This window comes from Salvelinus alpinus, chromosome 5 (genome assembly GCF_045679555.1).
Source record: "Salvelinus alpinus chromosome 5, SLU_Salpinus.1, whole genome shotgun sequence".
NCBI classification, from domain to species: domain Eukaryota; kingdom Metazoa; phylum Chordata; class Actinopteri; order Salmoniformes; family Salmonidae; genus Salvelinus; species Salvelinus alpinus.
In genome coordinates, this window is record NC_092090.1 from 85,482,018 (window position 1) to 85,497,969 (window position 15,952).

General features: G+C 41.6%; 1 protein-coding gene across 2 annotated transcripts in view; it reads right to left on the reverse strand.

Moving 5' to 3' along the window:
• Nucleotides 1–5,259, reverse strand: part of LOC139577114 (protein FAM222A-like) — a 64,717-nt gene extending 59,458 nt beyond the window's left edge. For both annotated transcript variants that reach the window (XM_071403944.1, XM_071403943.1), the window contains exon 1: nt 4,323–5,259. The gene's annotated coding sequence lies outside the window, so the exon portion shown is untranslated. The remainder of the gene's footprint in view (nt 1–4,322) is intronic.
• Between the last annotated feature and the right edge of the window lie 10,693 nt (nt 5,260–15,952).

Below are 15,952 nucleotides of genomic sequence, written 5' to 3' on the forward strand. Positions count from 1 at the left end.
AAAGGTGGTCTATGATTATTTTTCCCCTGGTTGCACATGTGACATGCTGGTATAAATTTGTTAAAACTGATTTAAGTTTGCCTGCATTAAAGTCCCCGGCCACTAGGAGCGCCGCTTCTGGGTGAGCATTTTCTTCTTTGCTTATGGCCTTATAGAGTTGGTTGAGAGTGGTCTTAGTGCCAGCTTCGCTTTGTGGTGGTAAATAGATGGCTACGAATAATACAGATGAGAACTCTTGGTAGAGAGTGTGGTCTACAGCTTATCATAAGGTACTCCACCTCAGGCAAGCAATACCTCGATACTTCTTTAATATTATACATTGCGCACCAGCTGTTATTGACAAAAAAAAGACACCCCCCCACCCCTCGTCTTACCAGAGGTAGCGTCTCTGTTCTGCCGGTGCATGGAAAATCCCGCCCGCTCTATATTGTCTGTTTCTTCGTTCAGCCACGTCTCGGTGAAACATAAGATGTTACAGTTTTTAATGTCCCATTGGTAGGAAAATCATAATAGTAGGTCATCAATTTTATTTTCTAACGATTGCACGTTAGCAAGGAGAATGGAAGACATTGGGAGTTTACTCACTCACCTCCGGATTCTCAGAAGGATCCCCAATCGGTTACCTCTTTTCCGGCTTCTTTTCTTCACGCAAAAGTCCTGGATCTGGGCCTGTTCCAGTGAAAGCAGGATATCTTTCTCGTCGGACTCGTTAAAGGAAAAAGTTTCTTCCAGTCCGCGGTGAGTAATCGCTTTTCTGATGTCCAGAAGTTATTTTCGGTCATAAGAGACAGTAGCAGCAACATTATGTACACAATAAGTAAAAAAATAAGCGCAACAAAAATAAAAAAAATAACAGTAACAGGAACTCAGATCAATATCTAAATGAGATGCTATTTGGATGCCTTTGAGAGAAAAGGTTAATGTGTCACTAAATGTTTTGCCTAAATGTGTTTCCTGGAAAGAAAGAAGCAACTTTTATTGTCAGTGGTTGTGGAAGCTGAGCCACAAGATAGGATCACTGCTTTCCATTACCTATAATTTTATGAAAATATATCCTATACAGAATAAACTAAATGCCTCTCTGGAAAACAAATGTGCTAATTTTTTCAAATCACAAATAATCAAGCTGGCACAGTAAGCTTAGAAATGAATATCTATTGAAGATAAACCAGAGCAGATTATTTTTTATATATACACTACCATTCAAAAGTTTGGGGTCACTTAGAAATGTCCTTGTTTTTGAAAGAAAAGCACATTTTTGGTTCATTAAAATAACATCAAATTGATCAGAAATAAAGTGTAGACATAGTAATTTACAACATTAACAATTGTAGCTGGAAACGGCAGATTTTTTATGGAATATCTACATAGGCGTAAAGAGGCCCATTATCAGCAACCTGTGTTCCAATGGCACGTTGTGTTAGATAATCCAAGTTTAACATTTCAAAAAGGCTAATTGATCATTAGAAAACCATTTTGCAACTATGTTAGCATAGCTGAAAACTGTTGTGCTGATTAAAGAAGCAATAAAAAAAACTGGCCTTCTTTAGACTAGTTGAGTATCTAGAGCATCAGCATTTGTAGGTTCGATTACAGGCTCAAAATGGCCAGAAACAAATAACTTTCTCCTGAAACTCGTCAGTCTATTCTTGTTCTGAGAAATGAAGGCTATTCCATGCAAGAAATTGGCAAGAAACTGAAGATCTCGTACAACGCTGTGTACTACTCCCTTTACAGAACAGCGCAAACTGGCTCTAACCAGAATAGAAAGAGAAGTGGGAGGCGCCGGTGCACAACTGAGCAAGAGGACAAGTACATTAGAGTGTCTAGTTTGAGAAACAGACGCCTCACAAGTCCTCAACTGGCAGCTTCATTAAATAGTACTTCGTTAAATAGAAGGCCAGCATCCCGGAGTCGCCTCTTCACTGTTGACGTTGAGACTGGTGTTATTCCATAAAAAATAAATCAGCCGTTTCCAGCTACAATAGTCCTTTACAACATTAACAATGTCTACACTGTATTTCTGTTCAATTTTATGTTATTTTAATGGACAAAAAAAGTTGCCTTTCTTTCAGAAACAAGGACATTTCTAAGTGACCCAAAACTATTGAACAGTAGTGTATATCGTCCAAGGTATGTTTGCAGTGGCATTGCACACACCGTAGTTCGGTATTGCTGTCTCTGGGTCTGCATTAAGACAATCAAACCATTTTGGGATTAAAATAATATTAATACATAGAACAGGAAATTAAAGTTAAGCTATTATGAAGATATTCATGAGCAAACCTTACTTATTCACTCAAGACTGCAGTTTTAATAAGCAAAGAGTACAGAGCATTCACCCCAATGCTATCAATCAATCAAATTGAAATAGGATTTCAGTGTTGGAAATTGATATAGTGCCTGGGCTTGCTTAGTATATTACTTCCGCTTTAATATCTTATAGCCAAAATTAAATCTGTCCTTCAACCAACTCTTTGCACATTAAGAAGGATACTTGTTGAAAGTTCAGGCAACGGTATAAAATTTGTTCTGCTTTTTAGATGGTTTTGGGACGCATTTAACCAAAGACGGAGTATGAAACATAGGCTAGTATTATTGCATTCACCCAACATAAAGTTGAGTTTGGAAGGAATCGCTTTAGTTTTAACAATAAAAACCTTGCTTTAATAATTTCCTGTATGGATTTAGAATCCTGCAAATGAGGCGACCAAAAAAACGAATCAGATTGTATATTTATTTCTGTTTTGAATAAAGACTGTCAGGCTACTTAGGCCTACTTTGCATTAAAATCCCAAATCAAAGTAAAACCCATTCAGCCTTCAGAAAGGCATTATGAGTCACGATATTTAGCCCCCAAAAATTAAAACAGAGCCAAGACTAAATCCAAGAGGTAATTCACTGGTCTACATATTAGGCTGTCCTGCTAGCTCCAGTAGCTAACCCTATCGTCCCCAACCCCGTCCCCAACCATAATGTTGAGTTAAGGCACGCATTATACTAGGGAGACTATTTGTTTAGGTGAGGAGCAGTCTCGGAGCTAATATGAGCACAATTTGCTCAGCAGGTCATAGGGCCGAGTGTAGGAAGTAAATGAGGCTCTGCCCCCTCGGGTGAAGTCTCACCCAATGTTTTACTCAATACTAGCAAGCAGGCGCTGTGCTTTGCTATGGCAAGTGCTGTACATGACTGGCGACTCCAGGAGCCTGCCCCTGGATGTAGTGTGGTCCCATGGAAGATTATCAATGAGCAAGTAAGGGACCAGGGTAAAGTCCACTGTACTGTACTCCACTATCCAGCCACTGAAACAATGCAGAGATACTTTTAGCAGAGGCCTGGCCTGAAGTGGTCTATGAATACATGGATTATCGAGGCCTGTTAACTAGCCACAAACTCCAGGAATTTCACAGGAAAAAATTTAATCCATTTGCTTATCAGTGTGTTTGTGTATCTTCTGGTCGCTGAAGATGAAGAGGTGCATGTGTGTAGCCTGATGGTCCCCATGTTACATCCTACACAGATTAAAAATATGTACTTTTTTCCAGGTCAACACCTGCTGTTTACAGTAGCCTGATATTGTGTGTGTGTGTCGCATGTACTTGGGTATAGCCTGTACTTAATGGCTATATAGAACATAGGCTATGACACCGAGCTCCAACTGAAAAGTTCTGAGGAATTACGCACTGGTGATGCTCGTTCATTTGAGGAAGATAACATCTAAGCGCGTCCTTAATCAACATCAATGAATGTCATCAACTATTTAAAGAAACTAAGCCAGTTATACTTGGGTGTGAAAATCACTAATTGCCGCTGAAACTCTTTACCCACCGCTCATTAAAAATAATATGACGCATGGGGGCATACAGAAAATAATTCCTTGTGTAGAATACTTCCGACAATATACTCAATTGCTCCTTATCATTGAAAAGAACAAATACAACAAGTCAAAGCAGATCCTAAATCCATTAAGTAACTGACATCGATTTTACAACATGTCCTTTATTGTAGGTTAGCCTAGGCTACGCATGAAAACAGGTTTTATAGCCTGTCCTACCCCAGTCATTGAAACATCTCTGTACCGTAGACTCAGCATTTTACATCCTCATTCTATTTTCCTACAATACTATCCATCAATTGTTATGCATATCCATCAATTGTTATGCAATGTGCCAGCTTTCTTACACTCCATCCATCAATTATGATATGAAGACATGTCGCCGAATGACCCCGGCTGCCATTAGCAGAAACACAATTCCCAAATTACGCATGCGATAAATGTATGACTATAGTTTTGAAACCTGAAGATAAAATTGGCTAGTTACCATAAATTGTTTCGTAGTGCAGATTAGAACTCCATGCAGGTTAGCTGGCGATGAGTAGTCTGCTTCAGATCGGTTTCATTTCGCTCTCCAAAATCCAAAAACCACCCGTTGTTGATCAACAGCAATACAGTTTATTCTCCCCCTTTCAGTGTCATGCACATTTTCAGACAGTGAATCAGAGTCCAAACTGGAAAACCCAATGGTTAAATTAATTGCTCCTTCCGTCAATGAACAATATTATTGTAACTGATGCGTTTCGTTTCCTGGGCTGAATGACCGTGAATTCAAACCCTGGGAAATAACAGGTTGACAAATCCAGGAGTGTTGCGTGTCAGTCTCTCCCGTTAAACTGTGGTCTCACCTAACGCATATTATACTCAACCTTTCGCCCTCCGAAACTAGCCTGTAAAATGATACGCTATCGTGTCATTTCTTCTCCTCGTTTCCCCGAGAATATTTCCAAAAAGATGTCACAAAACGAAATTCTCAATCCAAAAGAATAGATGGATGCGAATGATTCCCCAAAGCAATTACGCATATAGGTCAAAGTGGTTCACATATTTAGTCTAATCAATCTGAATTTGTCCACTAAACAAAATGTTTCAACGTTGTCTGTAGCACAGAGTAACCGTGCAGATTCCAATACTTTGAAACAAATGCAGGTGTGAGAAATAAGAGGTGCTATTAAATCCTTAGCCCGTTTGGCATACACTTTCTCCGGCGATGTCTGTCTACAGCCTCTCGCAAACGTCTGTCCTCCCGATTATAGACTCTGATTTCCAATTGAGGTGACAAAACCAGTTCCAAACATTCCTTTGCGTTGACCTTCTCTTTGATCTAAATACCAAGCAATATTGATAATGTCCGAATAAATATTTGTATGTTTAAGGCAGCTCACTGCTATTCAGGATGCGGTCCTCTCCCTGTGCAAAGCTGCCGAAACTGACAATAACCCGGAACGATGCAGACTCTAACCGCTCCTTAAACCGCCCACCAACCAATCATTGTACTGAGGGAATTGAAACGTTCCCACGGGTTAGCCAATCATTGATAATTGAGGATTGTTACCACGGTGACGTTGTCAGCGTCCAGGCGTCAAGTTTGAAACCACATTGTTTAATCGCGGAAAGGTTTATCCTAGTCAGTGAAATAAGTAGTTGCCGAGAAAGCAGAGAGATTCAGTCTAGCCGACTCAACTGAACATTGTACTATAAGTAAGACATGTAGATCCTATAATAAACGGAATACATTGATTTACGTTTCTTTAAATGCCAATGTTTTAAATGTAACCTTTATTTAACTAAGCAAGCCAGTTAAGAACAAATTCTTATTTACAATGATTGCCTACCCCGGACGACGCTGGGCCAATTGTGCTCCGCCCTATAGGACTCCCAATCCAGCCTTGAATCAAACCAGGAACTGTAGTGACGCCTCTTGTACTGAGATGCAGTGCCTTAGACCGCTGCACCACTCTGGAGCCTTTATTAGAGGCCTTATAGCAAGCTGCAATACAATGCCTTGTATAGTCAGTGGTGTAAAGTACTTAAGTAAAAATAATTTGAACTACTACCTACATTTTAAGTATTTTTTAAGTATCTGTACTTTACTTAACAATTTATATTTTTGACAACTTTTACTTTTATTTCACTACATTCCTAAAGAAAATAATGTACTTTTTACTCCATACATTTTCCCTGACACCCAAAGGTACTCATTACATTTTGAATGCTTAGCAGGACATGAAAATGGTCCAATTCATGCACTTATCAAGAGAACATCCCTGGTCATCCCTACTGCCTCTGATCTGGCGGACTCACTAAACACAAATGCTCCATTTCTAAATGAGTGTTGGAATCTGCCACCAGCTATCCATAGAATAAACAATATAATGGTGCCATTTGGTTTGCTTAATATAAGGAATTTGAAATTATTTCTACTTTTACTTTTGATACTGAAGTATATTTTAACAATTACATTTACTTTTGATACTTAAGTATATTTAATGGCAAATGCTTTTAGACTTTTACTCAAGTAGTATTTTACTGGGTGACTTTCACTTTTACTTTACAAAAGTATGGCAATTGGGTACTTTTTCCACCACTGTCTCATGGTGTTCACAATTTGTCAAACAAATGCTAGAGCCTGTTGCTGTCAGCGCCATATAGGTAAAGCCTGACAACATGGGACAGAGCAACCCAGACCACAATTAAGAACACTGTTAACTTTTCCCATCTCAGCAATACTTTAATTAAGACATCTTATTACATGTATCATCCACAACAAAGATGGAAATTAAATAACTAACTCTGTCTTTTTGAACTTTTATTCCTGACCCTAACAGCTTCTAGACTATCCGTAATTGGATTTCTGCTTGCAAAAAAATGCATTCTACATTGATTGCTGGGAGCTCCATGGAGTTTGTAATGAGTGACATGAGGCCATCTCTACAAGCACCAGCCCACTCTGTCCAGCCAGCCCAGCACACACACAGACAGACCCTGCTGGAACACACAAAAGTAGTACAAGGCAATCACATCATGGCCTCTCATAATAAGCTGACGCTGGGAAGTGGGTGATGCAGCACTCAGCTTATGCCAGTGCCGATAAGAGTCTGAAAGTATTACCTCGCTCTGGCAGCCCGCTCTCCCAGAAATCCATCCTGAGCCAGGTCATCAATTCTGCCCTATCTGATCGCTCACCAATCCTTCTGCTCCTGGCAGCTCCATGTTATGTTGCTAGCTGTCCTAGCTCTTCCCTTTGAAAATACTATGTATGACTTTCACTTTGATGCTAGCCTCTTGAAGCACAGTAGGCTAAAGAGTAACAGGTTTCTGGAGGATACATATGGTATGTGGTCTTTTATGTGGTCTGAGACTGGACAATAGCCTACTCTCTGAGAATCCATAGTTAACCACTCTGATAGTTCCTCCCTTCTAGTCAGCCTCCAGTTGCCATGCTGCTTCCTTTATCGAAGTACCTGGATGGGTTGTGAGAGAAAATCCTGTCTCAACTACAGTGGGGAGAACAAGTATTTGATACACTGCCGATTTTGCAGGTTTTCCTACTTACAAAGCATGTAGAGGTCTGTAATTTGTATCATAGGTACACTTCAACTGTGAGAGACGGAATCTAAAACAAAAATCCAGAAAATCACATTGTATGATTTTTAAGTAATTAATTTGCATTTTATTGCATGACATAAGTATTTGATACATCAGAGAAGCAGAACTTAATATTTGGTACAGAAACCTTTGTTTGCAATTACAGAGATCATACGTTTCCTGTAGTTCTTGACCAGGTTTGCACACACTGCAGCAGGGATTTTGGCCCACTCCTCCATACAGACCTTCTCCAGATCCTTCAGGTTTCGGGGCTGTCGCTGGGCAATACGGACTTTCAGCTCCCTCCAAAGATTTTCTATTGGGTTCAGGTCTGGAGACTGGCTAGGCCACTCCAGGACCTTGAGATGCTTCTTACGGAGCCACTCCTTAGTTGCCCTGGCTGTGTGTTTTGGGTTGTTGTCATGCTGGAAGACCCAGCCATGACCCATCTTCAATGCTCTTACTGAGGGAAGGAGGTTGTTGGCCAAGATCTCACGATACATGGCCCCATCCATCCTCCCCTCAATACGGTGCAGTCGTCCTGTCCCCTTTGCAGAAAAGCATCCCCAAAGAATTATGTTTCCACCTCCATGCTTCACGGTTGGGATGGTGTTCTTGGGGTTGTACTCATCCTTCTTCTTCCTCCAAACACGGTGAGTGGAGTTTAGACCAAAAAGCTCAATTTTTGTCTCATCAGACCACATGACCTTCTCCCATTCCTCCTTTGGATCATCCAGATGGTCATTGGCAAACTTCAGACGGGCCTAGACATGCGCTGGCTTGAGCAGGGGGACCTTGCGTGCACTGCAGGATTTTAATCCATGACGGCGTAGTGTGTTACTAATGGTTTTCTTTGAGACTGTGGTCCCAGCTCTCTTCAGGTCATTGACCAGGTCCTGCCGTGTAGTTCTGGGCTGATCCCTCACCTTCCCCATGATCATTGATGCCCCACGAGGTGAGATCTTGCATGGAGCCCCAGACCGAGGATGATTGACCGTCATCTTGAACTTCTTCCATTTTCTAATAATTGCGCCAACAGTTGTTGACTTCTCACCAAGCTGCTTGCCTATTGTCCTGTAGCCCATCCCAGCCTTGTGCAGGTCTACAATTTTATCCCTGATGTCCTTACACAGCTCTCTGGTCTTGGCCATTGCGGAGATGTTGGAGTCTGTTTGATTGAGTGTGTGGACAGGTGTCTTTTATACAGGTAACGAGTTCAAACAGGTGCAGTTAACACAGGTAATGAGTGGAGAACAGGAGGGCTTCTTAAAGAAAAACTAACAGGTCTGTGAGAGCCGGAATTCTTACTGGTTGGTAGGTGATCAAATACTTATGTCATGCAATAAAATGCAAATTAATTATTAGAAAATCATACAATGTAATTTTCTGGATTTTTGTTTTAGATTCCGTCTCTCACAGTTGAAGTGTACCTATGATAAAAATGACAGACCTCTACATGCTTTGTAAGTAGGAAAACCTGCAAAATCGGCAGTGTATCAAATACTTGTTCTCCCCACTGTAACTGTGTCCATTGAATCCAGCAAGTCAATCAGCAGCAGCCTGCTCATTCGGGCGTTAGGGGCAGCGCCCCACTTGTGATTGGTCCCCACCAAAATGTATTTAAAAAAAAATAACATATATTATATAATTATGTTATAAATGCTCATAAAAGTGTGGTAAATGTGTACATTTTCCTGTTTCAAAAATATATTGTTCAAAACAAACTGTTCAGTTACTTACTACTTTGCACCTCAGTGACTGCCAGCAGCAGCAGAAGCATCAGCTCCGCCTCCATGGGCACATAGGTGGTGCAGACATTGCTTGGAATGTTTTGCCAGCTATTTGCTATGAGGAGGAACTTCCCCAATGAAATCGTAGGATTTCATAGCATAAATTATAACAGCACAAAGTAAATGGACCATCCTGGGGCCCTCAAATGTGCATCCATTCAGTCACAACTTCTGGGTCTGCTCTAGTCTTCCTCCCAGTGATGAATCTCTCGCACACGGGACTAGATCTGCTCTATCAGGTACAGATCGTGCTAAAGCAAATGTTAATTAACTTGTAAATAAATAATCATAACTGTCATGGGAGGCTGGGACCTGATAAACTGGACAACTACATCCAATAAGAGTCGAAGGACAGAGGGATACACTAGCTAGAACCTTCTCATCGCAGATCTGGTAGAACAAAAAAGCATGGCCAATTTTATTGTTCCCCCCATGTTGTATATCAGGATCTACTGTAGGTCACAGGGCGACATGTTGTGTGGACTTAAACAGCATAAAACTGGGTGTATCACAAAGCATGATAACATGTATTAGGCAGCTAAAGTAATTTTGAGAAACATTGAGACATAGTTTGGTAGATTTTTGTTGGTCAAATTAACCAGCTACACTATATATATGAAGGTATGTGGACACCCCTTCAAATTCCGTCTATTTCAGCCATATTTCAGCCAGCTATTTCAGGTGCACAAAATCGAGCACACAACCATGCAATCTCCATAGACACAATTTGGCAGTAGAATGACCTTACTGAGTAGCTCAGTGACTTTCTACGTGCCACCGTCATAGGATGCCACCTTTCAAACAAGTCAAATTTCTGCCCTGCTAGAGCTGAAGCACATAGAGCGTAAAAATCTTTTGTCATCGGTTGCAACACTCACTACCGAGTTCCAAACTGCTTATGGAAGCAACATCAGCAAAATAACTGTTCGTTGGGAGCTTCATGAAATGGGTTTCCACGGCCGAGCAACCGCACACAAGCCTGAGATCACCATACGCATTGCCAAGCGTCGGCTGGAGTGGTGTAAAGCTCGTCGCCATTGGACTCTGCAACAGTGGAAATTAGTTCTCTGGAGTGATGAATCACGCTTCACCATCTGGCAGTCCGACAGACGAATCTGGGTTTGTCGAATGCCAGGAGAACACCACCTGTCCCAATGCATAATGCCAACTGTACAGTTGAGTGGAGGAGAAATAATGATCTTTGGCTGTTTTTCATGGTTCGGGCTAGGCCACTTAGTTCCAGTGAAGGGAAATCTTAAAGCTAAAGCATACAATGACATTCTAGATGATTCTGTGCTTCTAACTTTGTGGCAATAGTTTGGGGAAGGCCCTTTCCTGTTTCAGCATGACAATGCCCCCATGCACAAAGCGAGGTCCATACAGACTGGCCTGCACAGAGCTCTGACCTCAACCCCATCAAACACCTTTGGGATGAATTGGAACGCAGACTGCAAACCAGCCCTAATCACCCAACATCAGTGCCCGGCCTCATTAATGCTCTTGTGGCTGAATGGAAGCAAGTCCCCACAGCAATGTTCCAACATCTAGAGGATAGCCTTCCCAGAAGAGTGGAGGCTGTTATAGCAGCAAAGGGGGGACCAACTCCATGTTAATGCCCATGATTTTGGAATGAGATGTCCGACAACAAGGTGTCCACATACTTTTGGTCATGTAGTGTATCTATATACCTTTGATAAGTAGATAGCAAGCTATAGCTAGCTGGTAGCTCACTAGCTAGTTAGCTCCATGCCAATTTCAAGTTCTTCTAAACTAATATCTGACTAACTTATTAGTTATTTCAGAATAAAAGTTGACTGGCTAGCACATCATGCTTCTGGCGTTATGTTAGCTAGCTATCCCCAGTCAGATAATGTGTTTTCACTTATTGCACCTGTATGCTTGTTGCGTTCTCCCTGGTGTACTTGTTTGTTCGTGACGCGAGTTGGCTGCTCGTTCTAAATAGTATAATCTAATCTGTTCAAAACAGTGACAGCATGTGCAGCACTGGTCATTCGGTTTTCGACATGCAAAAGTAAAATAGGATTTATGCTGTTGTTTAAATGCACAGATCGCTTTATATATCTTAAAGAAACTACCGGTAGTTTGAAAACCTGGCATCATATTACTGTCATGCTGCCTTGTTGACAACTTCAACCACCTCACGCCCCGGGTATTTAGCCAATCAGCAGCCGCCGTTACAGTCAATCAACGCAATATCTTATTAATTGAAAATATTGGCCTGGGTACTGCTGTTGTGCCCGAGTGAGGCATGCAAACAAGTCATTTGATTAGTTGATAAGCAGATGACTCAGCTGTTGAATCTCAACAAATATTCAAAACATGTTTACTATCTGCTTTGATTAGAGTACACCCAATACAGAGAAGATTGGACACAAATACTTGTGAAAACACTCAGCCGTTCCAATCCCCCAAGTCACCATGAGGGAACATAAAAATAATGAATTATTTATGCAGGAGACAAGGGCAATATCACAGTGAATCATTTTCTTTGCGGCTATATTAAATATATATATGCTTGTGCATCGGCTGGAAATCATTCCCAATAATACCTGAATCTGTGACCTAAATGCATGATGATAGGCCCAGCAGATCACATTGAACATTTTCCTGCCAAGAGACCTGGAAGTATTGCACAACAAAGCAGTGCCACACGCAACGCAAAACTTCCCCCATGCAATGCACTGGTAACCCAGGCTATCAATTGTTGTTTATCCCCAAATGAGATTAAACAAAAATGGCCTGGGTACTGCTACAGCAATTTTTCTCTTTTAGTTTTTGAGTGGCCATCTGGCCTACAGTATATTGGGTACTGTAAATCTAGAGAGGTGGCTGTGGTTTCCCATTGTATTTTGAAAACGTTTGATCCAGATTAGTCTCATTGAGAGACAATGTATTTTGCAAAAGAGATATTTTTTTGCAAGAGATAACTTTTATCTTTGATCCAGAAATTGTATATCAACTTTGCAATACCATTAGTGGGAGTAGGTCTTACCTCCTAAAGACATCACGTCCCAGGCCAGCCACAGTTAAAAGTTGTGCAATTCCTTTTTCATGGGAACCTCATAAATACTGTTAGTCGAAGCTCTGGCAAGATTTTCTGTCTGTTACTCAAATGCAAGACTTGCCCTGTTACAATTTGCTTCCCGGGCAAAGTGAACTGGGGTTTAATTGAACAAAGTTCAAGTCTCCACAAACAGCAAGGTAACAGCAAAAAAATCGATTGCGGCGGAGGCATGGAAGAAAGAGATAGCATTGATTTATCTGCCATTGATTTGGGCGGGGATCACTGCATCGTGGCCCCCGGGTGAAACACGCTGTCTGCCAACTGAAGGGGATGAATCTGAAAAGGTGTCAAGTGGTTAGGGGACACAGAGGTGGGGGGTGACAGAGTAAGGAAGGTAGACAGGGGTGGGGCAAGGGCAAAAAGTACCAGATTGAAAAAGAGAGTGTGTATGAATCAGTCTGGATCAGCCTGGATGAGGTACGCTATAGATGACTTGTGAGCTGTAAAGACTGGAAACAGTTTCTGGAAACAGTGATGCTTTTAGGTTTCCAGACCATGCCTGTGTGACATTGCTAAGGGGTGATCAGGGAAAATCAACTACAGATTCCCTGTAAACCAAGAGCACCACAATTAAGTACTGATGGGAAGTACACACCATGATATGAGTGATGCTGTATCCAGGATGCTTGATTGCATGTCGGGTACGGTGTTAGTGTACATGTATTTACATTTGAATAGATTTGGCTTACATTAGAATTAGATCACATCCAAATATGTAGTCTTCAGTAATGCAAATGCCTATTTTATCATCAGTGCTCATAATAGTAACATATTTCTCAAAAATAATTCAATTCCAGTGTGATATTCAACTTGAAACGTCTTGCCTAATTGTTCATGAAGGTTTTGACTGACCTAGTGGGTTGAATTGTCCCATGATATTACATCCATGTGTCTTTCAACTCCCTTGCATATAAATGAATACATATATGCATGCATTGTGTAAATACTTTTACTTGAGATGTACTAATGGCCCACTGTTGACATGTTTTTGTCTGGTATCCAAAGTGATTTTCCTGTGACTTGACTTGTGATCAGTAGCACACCAAAGGGGTATGGGAAAGTCAGACAGAGTGTGACTCCTCTCGCCTGAGGTGTAAAATGTCATACGATCTTTCTACACTCGTAAAACAGGAGCTGGGCTTTCATCTTTGTCAAGGCATAGCCATATGGATGTCATATACGCAGGTTAGCATTTCTCGTCATGAATCTTGTTCTGGAGGCAGCTCTGCAGAGTGGTCACTAGCTGGCACAGCCACAAAGTCATACAATCTGACCTTAACCTTAATAATACTGCTAACCCTAAATTATTAAGGGCAAAAAGCACATTTTTGGTTTATCAATTTTTACAATATAGCCAATTATGACTTTGCATATCAAATCAAATTTGATTGGTCGTGTACACATATTTGGCATGTTATCGCAGGTGCAGCGAGATGCTTATGTTTCTAGCTCCAACAGTGCCGTAATACCTAACAATATAAAACCATACACACAAATCCCCAAAACATTTAAATTAATAAATATTAGAACGAGCAATGTCACAGTACGGAATATAAATATATATGTATATAATGGTGTGTATAGACAGTGTGGACAAAATATGAATATAAAAAGTTTATACAGCAGTAGTTATATAGGATGAGCCTTGCCTGGAATACAGTATGAAGTGGGTAAAACAGTATGTAAACATAATTCAAGTGACCAGTGTTTAATGACTATGTACTGACTTCCGGCGCCGACAGAGATGGCTGCCTCGCTTCGCGTTCCTAGGAAACTATGCAGTATTTTTTTTTTTTTTACGTGTTATTTATTACATTGGTACCCCAGGTAATCTTAGGTTTTATTACATACAGTCGGGAGGAACTACTGGATATAAGAGCAACGTCAACTCACCATCATTACGACCAGGAGTATGACTTTCCCGAAGCGGATCCTGTGTTTTGCCCACCACCCGGGACAATGGATCGGATCCCAGCTGGCCAACCAATACAACGACGCCGTAAAAGGGGCAGACAAAGCGGTCTTCGGGTCAGGCTCCGGAGACGGGCACATCGCGCACCGCTCCCGAGCATACTACTCGCCAATGTCCAGTCTCTTGACAACAAGGTTTCTGAAATCCGAGCAAGGGTAGCATTCCAGAGAGACATCAGAGACTGTAACGTTCTTTGCTTCACGGAAACATGGCTCACTCGAGACACGCTATCGGAGTCGGTACAGCCAGCTGGTTTCTTCACGCATCGCGCCGAAAGAAACAAACATCTTTCTGGTAAGAAGAGGGGCGGGGGGGTATGCCTTATGATTAACGAGACGTGGTGTGATCATAACTGTAACACTCGTCGTGGGTGGAAGAAGAGGAGGAACAATGCGCAGCGTGGTAAGTGTCCATCTTGTTTTAATAAGAATACTGAACACTGAACAAAAACAATAAAACAACAAACGAACAGTCCTGTACCGTGAAGCAAAACACAGAACAGAAAATAATCACCCACAACACACAATGAAAAACACGCTACCTAAATATGGCTCCCAATCAGAGACAATGACTGACACCTGCCTCTGATTGAGAACCATACTAGGCCCAACACATAGAAATCTAACAACAGAACAAAACATTGAAAAACAACATAGAATGCCCACCCCAACTCACACCCTGACCAAACTAAAATAAAGACATAAAAAAGGAACTAAGGTCAGAACGTGACAATAACAACATACAGGAACTCAAGTCCTTCTGTTCACCTGACTTAGAATTCCTCACAATCAAATGTCGACCGCATTATCTACCAAGAGAATTCTCTTCGATTATAATCACAGCCGCATATATTTCCCCCCAAGCAGACACATCGATGGCCCTGAACGAACTTTATGTAAACTGGAAACCACATATCCTGAGGCTGCATTCATTGTAGCTGGGGATTTTAACAAGGCTAATCTGAAAACAAGACTCCCTAAATTCTATCAGCATATCGATTGTGCTACCAGGGCTGGTAAAACCCTGGATCATTGTTATTCTAACTTCCGCGACGCATATAATGTCCTCCCCCACCCTCTTTCGGAAAAGCTGACCACGACTCCATTTTGTTGCTTCCATCCTATAGACAGAAACTAAAACAGGAAGCTCCCGCTCTCAGGTCTGTTCAACGCTGGTCCGACCAATCTGATTCCACGCTTCAAGATTGCTTCGATCACGTGGATTGGGATATGCTCCGCATTGCGTCAAACAACAACATTGACGAATACGCTGCAAGTGCATTGACGAGGTCGTACCCACAGCAACTATTACAACATTCCCCAACCAGAAACCGTGGATTGATGGCAGCATTCACGCGAAACTGAAAGCGCGAACCACTGCTTTTAATCAGGGCAAGGTGACTGGAAACATGACCGAATACAAACAGTGTAGCTATTTCCTCCGCAAGGCAATCAAACAAGCTAAGCGTCAGTATAGAGACAAAGTAGAGTCGCAATTCAACGGCTCAGACACAAGAGGTATGTGGCAGGGTCTACAGTCAATCACGGATTACAAAAAGAAAACCAGCCCCGTCGCGGACCAGGATGTCTTGCTCCCAGACAGACTAAACAACTTCTTTGCTCGCTTTGAGGACAATACAGTGCCACTGACACGGCCCGCTACCAAAACCTGCGGACTCTCCT